The 11903-nt window shown below is 36.8% G+C and overlaps 1 long non-coding RNA gene across 1 annotated transcript in view; it reads right to left on the reverse strand.

Annotated features, from left to right (window-relative positions):
* Positions 1-2058, reverse strand: part of LOC126426805 (uncharacterized) — a 29008-nt gene extending 26950 nt beyond the window's left edge. Inside the window, exon 1 of the long non-coding RNA XR_007576425.1 lies at positions 1565-2058. This is a non-coding gene — a long non-coding RNA (uncharacterized LOC126426805). The remainder of the gene's footprint in view (positions 1-1564) is intronic.
* Positions 2059-11903: the final 9845 nt, after the last annotated feature.

Consider the following 11903-nt stretch of genomic DNA (forward strand, 5'->3'; position numbering starts at 1 on the left):
GATTTGTGTTTTGCCTAATTCAAAGTATCTTCAGATTTTCTGATATGTGTTAAGTTATGGATATCAATAAAACATCCCCATGAAGAAAATTTATTTTTGTTGTTTTCGTATCACAGATATCTTCAACTTGCTTATCAACATCAGCCACTCTGAAAATGCCTGGAATTATGCAAGCCATGAGTCATTGATGAATAAAGAAACACTAATTTCAGCATCACAGCCAAGACTGCTATCTCCTCTTGTTCTACTATGTAAAACTGAGCATATCTTCACTGTAAATTTTGTGCAGTGAGGCCTCATGGTTTTAATAATTTTTAGGAGTTTTTGTGACTGAACATCAGTCACATTTACGTCCATGGTCTGAAAACCGCTGTTAATAAATGCAGGGTAGAAAGAATGTCATATTGTACAACTTTGACTATTTCCTGTAGCATTTTGATGCAGTGTTCAGACGGATGATTACTTAAGCACTGCTGCACATATTGTAATAAATAATCCAGTTACTGTGGCCATGATTGGAGAAATACATAGAGGACTGTGATGCATTCTTCAATTTGTCAGCACTCATTCTTGAAATTTCTTAATCAGGGTTTGTGGGATAGCTGGTTTCTCAAAGATCTGCCAGTTTTTCATCATCTTTGAGATGCTCTTGGGTGATAAAAATAAACCAGTAACTGTTCCTGCTGCCCTTCTTTGTGTTATGTTAATGTCCTGTTAGTGCTCTTTAGTAAGGGCCCCACAAATTTGAACAATATCGTAGAATGTTTCTCAAGTATTCGTAAGCAGTCGTTTAAGGGACAGGGCCAGTTGCAAGATACAGGAAAAGCAGTGTGTGTTAATACTATTCATGTCCCAAAAAAAAGTATACTGTGTACTACAATGGTTAGATAAAAAAGCTGTATATCCAGTGGATCTGCATGGGCACAATTATGCTTTAGATACCTGTGTCTCTCATGTCATGCTTGACAAGGCTGGAGAAAATCTGATACCCTGAAAGTTGTACACTTTGATGCCATTCTTAGTCTTGCATTAATGGTGGACTGAGTAGAACTTAATTGTTCCTCATAATGAGATGTTTGATATGGCAAGGTCTGAGCTTATGGTGCCCATTTTATTGCAGCTGGAGAGTCAATCCATTGGCCTCAAAATTGTTGCATGCAGAAACTCTTGTACCTGAACAGTGAGGTGTGCTGCTGTAATTGTGACCCATGGCTCCCTTGTCTTTGACCTATGGTGTCAACAATTTTTCCACTATATCTGAAAAAATGTTTCCTTAATGTAGACTTAAAAAGGCAAAGTATGGTGGCATCCTGGTCCATATTAATATGAGGTGAGTTCCTTTCTGACCCTTTCACATAATGAAGGTCGTCCTTGGGTACAAAAACATCAATCATTCTGTGTGAACTGCAGTAGGTCACACATTTGTCAGAAAATAACACTATGGAGCAATGCACAGATTTTGTACATTATGCCAGCAAAGCACTGCAGGCTGCAACTTGCTGCTCTCAGGTAATTAAAACACATTTCAGTATCCTTAAATTTTCAAATATTTAATGTCACTTACATTGTAACCTCAGTACTGGTTCACCTGACATACTACAAATACATTTCATCGACATCTGCTATCACTGCTCAAGCAGCTGAGCAGTTGTTTGCTCTCCCATGTCTGCCACGTGAGTTGTTTGACACTGCCTGAAACAAAAGCAGGTTTATCCAAATGGAGTACGGGTTTTTTCATGAGGTCCTGCTAAAGCAGTATCTATAAGCATCTTTCTGTAGGAACTCAAGCACTCACACTCACAGCATTCCTAAAGAATGTTACTGTATCGGCTCAGTATAAATGTGTTGGGTTCATAACTGAAACAGTGAAATAACCCACATTGCAATAGAGTCAAAAATGCTTCTCCTAGACTTCAGTGTAGGTATACCTGTGAAAGAACTATTTATTTGCACATTTGTTAAATGTCAGGAGGGGACAGGGACTTAACATATGCTTAAATTGATGTTACCTAAGTCATGTGTGTTGCAGTAGCTGGGAAGGTTTGAGTGCACTTTCCATGTGACAACAGGTGGACGGCTGCAGTAAAGAACCAGTAGTATCACGCTCTGGGACTGTGGTTCTTCTGTCTTAAGGTTTCTCAAGGGCCTACATTCAGTGAGCACAAGCTTGCTGATACCAGGGAACTTGGACCCTTTGTACATGGAAAGCTGTGCTCACACCTGGACCACTTGTTAATGTTAACTTAGTTCCTTATCTGCAGTGCTGTATTCCTAACAAAATCAGGACATGCGTAAAGATTCTGCAACTTGAAGTATCACTCACTGCTGCGCATGCAGATTAGCCTTTTAGTATAGGATATCGGCGTGCCTGTTTTCATCCTTACTTTGATGTAATTTTTGGGGTTCCATACATGCAGTGGAGGTCCCACAACTGAAATAAACATCAAAGTAGATTGCAAAAAAGTTAATTATGCAGTGCTGTCAAAACTGTATGGAAGACTCTTTCTCTGATGTACTACAGGGAGTACATCAACACAACTTTGGTTACATTTGAAAATTCTCAAAAGGTCCTAATGTTCTTGCCCTTCTAGCAATGGGCTTGCAATGTCACAGGGCCATTTCTTAATGTACAAAGTATTCATATCTTTCATGTAGGATTTGAGTATTTTTGTTTGAAATTAGCCTTTGCTTCATTGTCTCTAATGCCCTGACAAAATTGTTTCCTGTTAATTTGGGAAGTCATTTTGCTTAATTATCTTCTAGGAACCAGTGAAATGTTTTTGAAATGCTCTTCTGAAATAACTTTCTCTGCTTCCCTTGTTCAAGCACATGGCTTTCTTTAAATTGTTCAATGGCTTCTACTGACCTCATAATTGCCCTGTATGATGGAATGTACACCAATGTCCTTTCTGAGGTACTGAGAAAATACTAATCTCCAAAAAAACACGAGAAAGCAGGGCATTGTTGCACAGAAACTTGAGGCTTCATAGTGTTTACTGAACGCTGTTGAACTCTTCTCTCATGCTTCATTTTTACTCATCTCATTTGAACATCTGTTAAAATTTATTCACAGTGACGTTTTCAAACTTCTGATAATGCTACATTTGAATCTAAATTATTTTTAATTTACTATACATGCAAAAGATAAAAAATTTTCCATGTTGCTAGATTTCTTGTTTTCAGATTCTTATAGTGTATTGAAAAGCAATCATTTTCCTATGGTCAATAAACACTTTTCCCAAAAACTATATAGTCATAATTTTTATCTACAGTGTTCAAATACTAAAATCAAGTTATTTTCACAATCCATTAAAATAGGTTTGGAGGCTTCATTTTTCTGTTTATTAAATGCATACTTCTATTTAACTATCCAAGTTTAAAGCATACTTTCTCTAAACTTTCTGGTGTATTTTCAGAATCAGTATCTTTGGACCCCCCATGACCATGGACCTTGCCGCTGGTGGGGAGGCTTGTGTGCCTCAGCGATACAGATGGCCGTACCGTAGGTACAATCACAATGGAGGGGTATCTGCTGAGAGGCCAGACAAACATGTGGTTCCTGAAGAGGGGCTACAGCCTTTTCAGTAGTTGCAGGGGCAACAGTCTGGATGATTGACTGATCTGGCCTTGTAACACTAACCAAAACGGCCTTGCTGTGCTGGTACTGTGAACGGCTGAAAGCAAGGGGAACCTACGGCCGTAATTTTTACCGAGGGCATGCAGCTTTACTGTATGATTAAATGATGTTCCGGAGGTAAAATAGTCCCCCATTCGGATCTCCGGGCGGGGACTACTCAAGAGGATGTCGTTATCAGGAGAAAGAAAACTGGCGTTCTACGGATCGGAACTACTGACGGCCTTGGGAGAGCCAGTCCTGACAAAACTCTACCATCTGGTGAGCAAGATGTATGAAACAGGCGAAATACCCTCAGACTTCAAAAAGAATATAATAATTCCAATCCCAAAGAAAGCAGGTGTTGACAGATGTGAGAATTACCGAACAATCAGTTTAATAAGCCACAGCTGCAAAATACTAACACGAATTCTTTACAGACGAATGGAAAAACTAGTAGAAGCCGACCTCGGGGAAGATCAGTTTGGATTCAGTAGAAATACTGGAACACGTGAGGCAATACTGACCTTACGACTTATCTTAGAAGAAAGATTAAGGAAAGGCAAACCTATGTTTCTAGCAAATGTAGACTTAGAGAAAGCTTTTGATAATGTTGACTGGAATACTCTCTTTCAAATTCTAAAGGTGGCAGCGGTAAAATACAGGGAGCGAAAGGCAATTTACAATTTGTACAGAAACCAGATGGCAGTTATAAGAGTCGAGGGACATGAAAGGGAAGCAGTGGTTGGGAAGGGAGTAAGACAGGGTTGTAGCCTCTCCCCGATGTTATTCAATCTGTATATTGAGCAAGCAGTAAAGGAAACAAAAGAAAAATTCAGAGTAGGTATTAAAATCCATGGAGAAGAAATAAAAACTTTGAGGTTCGCAGATGACATTGTAATTCTGTCAGAGACAGCAAAGGACTTGGAAGAGCAGTTGAACGGAATGGACAGTGTCTTGAAGGGAGGATATAAGATGAACATCAACAAAAGCAAAACGAGGATAATGGAATGTAGTCGAATTACGTCAGGTGATGTTGAGGGAATTAGATTAGGAAATGAGACACTTAAAGTAGTAGAGGAGTTTTGCTATTTGGGGAGCAAAATAACTGATGATGGTCAAAGTAGAGAGGATATAAAATGTAGACTGGCAATGGCAAGGAAAGCGTTTCTCAAGAAGAGAAATTTGTTAACATCGAGTATAGATTTCAGTATCAGGAAGTCATTTCTGAAAGTATTTGTATGGAGTGTAGCCATGTATGGAAGTGAAACATGGACGGTAAATAGTTTGGACAAGAAGAGAGTAGATGCTTATGAAATGTGGTGCTACAGAAGAATGCTGAAGATTAGATGGGTAGATCACATAACTAATGAGGAGGTACTGAATCGGATTGAGGAGAAGAGGAGTTTGTGGCACAACTTGACCAGAAGAAGGGATCGGTTGGCAGGACATGTTCTGAGGCATCAAGGGATCACCAATTTAGTACTGGAGGGCAGCGTGGAGGGTAAAAATCGTAGGGGGAGACCAAGAGATGAATACACTAAGCAGATTCAGAAGGATGTAGGTTGCAGTAGGTACTGGGAGATGAAGAAGCTTGCACAGGATAGAGTAGCATGGAGAGCTGCATCAAACCAGTCTCAGGACTGAAGACCACAACAACAACAACAACACCTTGGACCCTCTAAGTTTGCTATCTTCTAATTAACAGCTAAAATGTAATAGATGAATATTTTGTGTATGTATAGTTTTTGTAATTCTTTCACCTATAAATAGGGATCATGCACAAAGCATAAGTCATCACACAGTTGTTGACGTACAAATCTATCAGAGTTGGGGCCTAGCAATGAACTTATGCACAATCTGTTTCTTTATGTAACTCGTCAGTACCCCAGAATAAAATTGTAAACATGTAGTTTTCAGAGAGTGTGAAGCTGGTATTCACTACGCCTTATAATGCCTGCGTTAACACTTTAAAAGCTGTGTTAAGCCTCTCATATTATGTGAAGTGTTGACCTGTGGTATTTTATCTGGAAAGTACTCTACACAATCCAATCTTAGGATTAGAGCACTGATGAATGAAAGTGAACTTGTAATACACCACTGGATGGTGAACAAACATCTTTTCAAGACTGACAACAAGAACTACAAAATGTGAAAAGTTAGGAATATTACAACATGAAGCAGAAACATTCTGCAGTACCCATGAATTTTCAGAAATTATCTTACTAGACTCTTTTTGTATATTTTTCCAGAACACAAACTTAAGGATGTAAATTCCCCTTAGCTGTAATGTTTAACACAGAGTAGTTTTGAGTTTTCCAGTAGGTACACAGATGATAGTGTCCTGTGTAGTGTTTCAAATATTTGCTCAAATATTTGCTGAATCTGAATCTGTATGAGTTGTTTTTTGAAGTCCACTGTTAATTTTTAAAGTTATCCTTAGACTAATCAGTTTGTGTTTAGTGTATTTATAAAAAAAACTGCTTGGAATGGTGGCTTTTGCCTGTTAGTGACTACTACACTTTGCACACTTGCTGAAGGGTGTGACTTCTCCTGGAAAGCCCTATAAAAATGAAGCTAAACATATACCACATGTCTAAATGTCCATTGTAAAGAAAGCAAAAACCTGTATTTCTGTGATGAAAACCATAGCTAATAAACAAGTAACTATAAAACCTGCAACTCAGTGATATTTGTGTTAAAAATGTAAACAAAATGTATTTTATTATCAAATCTCATTAAAATTAAAAAAAGCAGCTGTTTCAAAGACTGACTACTACTTTTGTCTGTGATGTTTAAGAATTAAATCGCTTTGGTATTCTGACATGCTAAGTATTTGACATACGTATTTTCTTTTGTAATATATGGTTAAAAGTGAATTTCTCCTGTTCCTACTCAAAATCTCTTCCTCTCTGGGGAAACGTTTAAGTGAAAAATAATTTAAAGTGTAGTCTGTAGAAGGTTGGCCATCTGGCTTTTGTTGTAATTGTGCACAATCAGCCACTACAAAATATTTAATTAGATATTAAATATTGGCTTCACCCTCAAATTAACATTATAAATACTTTGCATATTTATAATTTTCAAGCATTAATATTTGCAAAGTTCATTTTATCAGAATTTTTATGGGCTTGCATGGACATATTTAACTGCAGTAAGGAACAAGACTTTGGTTTATTTCACAATGTCTGTGAGATCACAATTGAATTTATTTCTGTCAAGGAAATGCTTAACATCAAATGCCATCTTGCTATGAATAAACTTATTTTTCATGAGTACAAATCTTTACTCTACATAGGTTGCCTCTCTTCACAACAACTAATTTAATTGGTAAGAACAGTAAAAGTTTCGGGCTACTTCTGATATCTTCTAGCGAGTGGCAAGTTTTGCTAATGTAATTAAACCATTACAAGCAAAACTCTGTCCATTTTTACTAATACTTGTGCCTCCATAGCAACCTTGATTACCATTAGCATAAATGTAAACTGTATTTGTGACTGTGCAGAATATATGTGATGCTAACATTGTAATAAATATCCTTTACTTTTTTCGCCAACAATCCCGACCACATTTTAGATTAAAATCAGAACATCTTAATATGAAAGAAGAGAGGGAAAATATAAGGCTCTGTTTTATGATGGGATTTATGGAACAGTGTTCAAGCAAGTGAATGGAATGAATACTGCACAAGAGCCAGTATGTAACATGATCAATGAAAATTCATGACAACTCACTTCTTAGTGCTTTCTGGCACTGGTGTTGCATTCTTTAATGCTGTAATCTAACTTCACTCTTATCTGAAATTTAAGCTATGAGAAGGCGTTGGTAAAATAAAAACATTACCTGCTTCCATACACTGATAGTACATCCTTAATTATGGAACATTTAATGTCAGATGTTAATCATCTACTATGATTTATTGCAGTAAGTAGTAGAGCTATTTATTTTCAGTCACTGTGTCTTCCATTTGTGTATTTACAGTGTGATTAACAGCTTTAATCATTAGTCACAACATGGAAGGATGGGATGGGTACTGTTTCAATTTTCTTGTCAGCAAAGAGGTAGTCACAGAAGCAGACAGTTCCATTTACTTCTGTGATTCTGTGTGTAAATTCCCTGTTTCCACTCCTGATTTATTACATTTTAAAGTGATAAGTGTATAAAATGTTCTCATAATTGAAAGGTGTCATTTTTTCAGTTTGAAACAGTATAGCAAATTATTTCAGTGAGTTCCAGAGTCTCAGCTGCAGAAAACTGACTGCACAGTTCTAAGGGTGTGTAACTGGTAACAGTACACCTGCACCATATATAAACAGTACCACTGGAACAGGTGGTGTTGAAGATACAAGCAAATCGTATGAAGTAATTCCTTCATATTTGGAGTCTCAAAATATCTACATATATCACTCATTTCAACAACAGTACACACATAATTTGTGACAAAATATGAGTGGTTGTGTAAGGGAGACAAGATGGGTGGCTCATTGTGGAAAGAAGTGCAGAATGTAAGAATGAGTAAATCATAGAGAGTGTCCATGTCTAAAGAGTAGTGTATTTGGGTTGGTCCAATCTGTGGAAGTAATTTAATTTCATACAGACAAAGAAAAAAGAATGTTGCAAAGGACCTTGTAGCAGAACAAGGGAAAGAAATTTTTTAAAAGTACAAGATATGTTTCACACAGTATATTTTGTAGCTACAGCTTAACCATATTTGGTCTTCCAAAACCTTGTAGATTTGCAAAATGAAAACAGCCTCCACATGGGCAAAGCATTGTTGGCTCAACAGATTACTACACAATAACTGCATTGCAGAAACTGAGAGACAAGCTCCGTTCACAATATCAAAGAATTCCAGTATGTGATGATGTATGTAGTTCACTGAACTTCAGAAAATATATGCAGAAACAATAGACCTCGAACTTTCAAAATTTCTAAGTATGGTTTTTCTTCAAGGTATTTGAATGACAAGTGGAGCATGTAGTGATGGTGTTAGTGTAATGCTAGATAAAAATTTTAGTGTTTTATAACTATTTAAGCACAAGTACAAAAAGGTATTCAAATGGCATTGTGCCAGTGCATTGAATTGATTAAAACAAGAAATTTCCTGTAAATAATGTGCATGTGTTGTTGACAAAATCTGAAAAGGAAAAATTAAACTGGCATCACAAATGCTATAAAACCGGTAAGATTGTCTCACCTTACTCTTACAATTTCTATTAGCAGCATGTGATGTGTGCCTAAGTATAAAAATTTCGATTATGAACCCCTAAAAAGGGATGCATAATTCACATGGAAATTATTCAGATTTTGGGTAATATGGTTGTGAATTGCAAGATTTATCCTACATTTGCCACAAACACTATTACAGGCATGCATTCCCACAGACAATTATTGAAACTTTCACTGGGAATGAGTTCTCCCTCACTTACTATTATCAAGCATGTTTTTGTTAGCTAAGTATCTATAGACAGATTTTATAACATTTGCTATTGACATTGAGCGGGGGGGGGGGGAGGGGGGGGGATGGTTGTGTCTATATTCATTGGCAGGTACACTAGTTCTCCAATACGTGGCAACTTGGGGCCTCTGGACAGAGAGAATGACAGAGATCCTCTATTAACAGCAGCAGGAACTGCCATAAACTTTAATTAGCATGAGATATGGGCTTCACAAGACTTCATTCATGTGTATAAGTTATAAAAACACTCCATCCTTGGTACAATTGATTGTATGACTTACTGGTAGCTAAGCATGGAACATACTTGTATTAAAACTTGCAGTACCCTGTTTCAAGATAACAGTGCACTGAAAATTTCTGACATGTCATGATTACTGCTAAATGTCATTAACATTGCATCAATTTAATCTTCCAAAAGGTGCTATCATGACACAGGACACTAATTCACATGATGAGGTGCTAACATAATGGATAATGTCGTAGTTTATGCAGTTGACATAGGTTATTTTCCTGCTACATGAAAATATTTTGTTCTTAGTGTTAACACATTCTGGTACTTTATTAGGAATGTAATGAAGTTTGTTCTGCAATATTAAATGTTACTTATGTTTCCATCTGATTTGAAAACAGATAATGAAATAAATTTTTGGTAAATTCAGAGTATGGGGCTAGGCAGAAACCTGAGGACAGTTTAAGTTACTGTGAGTGAAAGAAACAACAATAAAATTTGTATTGTTCCTAGTTACAGAGTAGATCATAGCTCCTGCAGTTGTCAATGTTGAGTGTGATGTCATACTTGCAGAAATTCTTGTGAAATGGGTGCTACCCTATTTCCAATCACAAAGAGTAAAATGAAAACAGTGCTGTAATGATGCTCAGCCGTTGCATACACTCACTTAGCACCAGGCTGGCCATCTTGCAAAGCAGAGGTCAAAGAATAGACATTCACGTATTCTGGAATGTAACTAAAAATGATGAGTAAATTAAGTTGGTCAGTTTCCCACATCATGGATCCCTTAAATATGGTTACTTTCACATAAATTTTGGTGGATGTTATTCTTGAAGCTGTCATCTTGTTTGCACAACTCATTTACCTGGCATATTCAAAGATCAAATCCCATATAAACAATTTTATTGTATTCTCACTAGCCTGTAAGTATCTATGAAAAACTGTAGAGTTATTGATTTGTATTGTTTCTAACTGCATAGAAACTGTAATCTCATTTCCTCAATGGAGTTAATAGTGTACAAGCTAATATTTGGCAGAGATGTTGCTTTGATTTTTGTGCACAATACTTTGATGGCATAACTATCTTCAGGTTTCTGGGAGTTTGGCTGTTTTGTGTACTGGCCACCTGAAATCCAACAAGACTGAACTATTGAACAGGCAATACAGTCAAAGGCAAGAATGCTTGAGAAAGAAGAGACAGAGATTGAGGAAGTGCAAGTGTCCTAATTATATTTCCCAGAAACTTTTCTTGGTGTAAGAAGAGCAAAATAAGGGAAAGAATGTTGGCTATGTGTAGATACCTGAAAGTAGCTGAGTAAAAAACAGTTGTAGATGTAATTTGTGTGTCGTAAAGCACACTAATCTCAGCAAAAGTAGTAACACAGTAGCAAGTATTGCAGCCTGTTTTCCACCCTGTGATCAAAACCAGATTTTTTTCTTTACTTCTTCTTTTTCCATGAGGTATTCCCAAATCTGATAACCATTTGAGTAGTAAAAGAGTTACATTAATTGTAAAGTTCAACTGGATTTGCGTCACACATTTATTATACAGGGTGTTCATTTTAAGTGATGACATTGAAATATCTCAAACTACACATTAGATCAAAAAAGTTACAATTCCAGTTCGTTTAAGAGTGAACATCCAACAATACCCCACTCGATCTGCCCCCTTTTGTGTGTGGGTGGCAGGGACCTACTTTGCAATGATCTGCAGTTCCCACTGAATATTTCAGATTAAGATTCTATAGCAAAATCTGCATACATTTTATCTCAAGCAATTTCTTCATTTTGTTGCTGATGGTGATATAATTGAAGGGATAAAAATGTGTATAGTCACAATTTATAACATGGTACTCAGTGGCCCTTGGTTGTTCAATGAATCATAAGGCCCCAACTAGTTGCTGTGGGGGTAGCACAGGCCTAGATTAACTTTTAATTGGTAAACCCCTTAGCAGAATTTTATTCCTCAGACATAATGAACGAGGGACTACTTGACGTGCCACCATGACTGCGTAGCAAACTAAGACTTATCATAACTGTCAGTAACAACCAGTTAAATGTTTGCACAGTATTTGAAGGTGTTACAATCCTTTTAGTCTCATAATATAAGAATGAGATGTTTTATTCTTGTGTCTAGTCTTCAGAAAGACTTGGAGCACTCCCTTGAATGATGCTGACCACAGAAAAATTTGAAACACATTTTGAATACCATGAGCATTGCAAGAATGCAGGTTTGCCAGTGACATTTCTCCATATGAATTTCACTTACGAAACAGAATTAAGATTGAAGATTTCACACATGGGCAATAAATTGACTTGCAAACCATGTGTAATGGATCATCACTTTTCTAGAAACATCCACTTGTTAATCATTTTTGGTAAAGATACACAACATGATTTTCACTGAAAAGTTTCAAACAATTTTCTTATTGATTTATTCTTCCCCTCAAATTTATTCAGCAGCAAACATGGCCAATGCTGTTTCAGTATGCAGTGGAATATATTTGTGTAGTAAACTTATGTGGGTCAGGGTAGACAAATAAAAAACAAAAATACAAGTTAGTGGGGTTTCAAACACAGGGCACAAAATGTGAAGCTGTGAT

The sequence above is a fragment of the Schistocerca serialis genome, chromosome 11, assembly GCF_023864345.2.
Source record: "Schistocerca serialis cubense isolate TAMUIC-IGC-003099 chromosome 11, iqSchSeri2.2, whole genome shotgun sequence".
NCBI lineage: Eukaryota > Metazoa > Arthropoda > Insecta > Orthoptera > Acrididae > Schistocerca > Schistocerca serialis.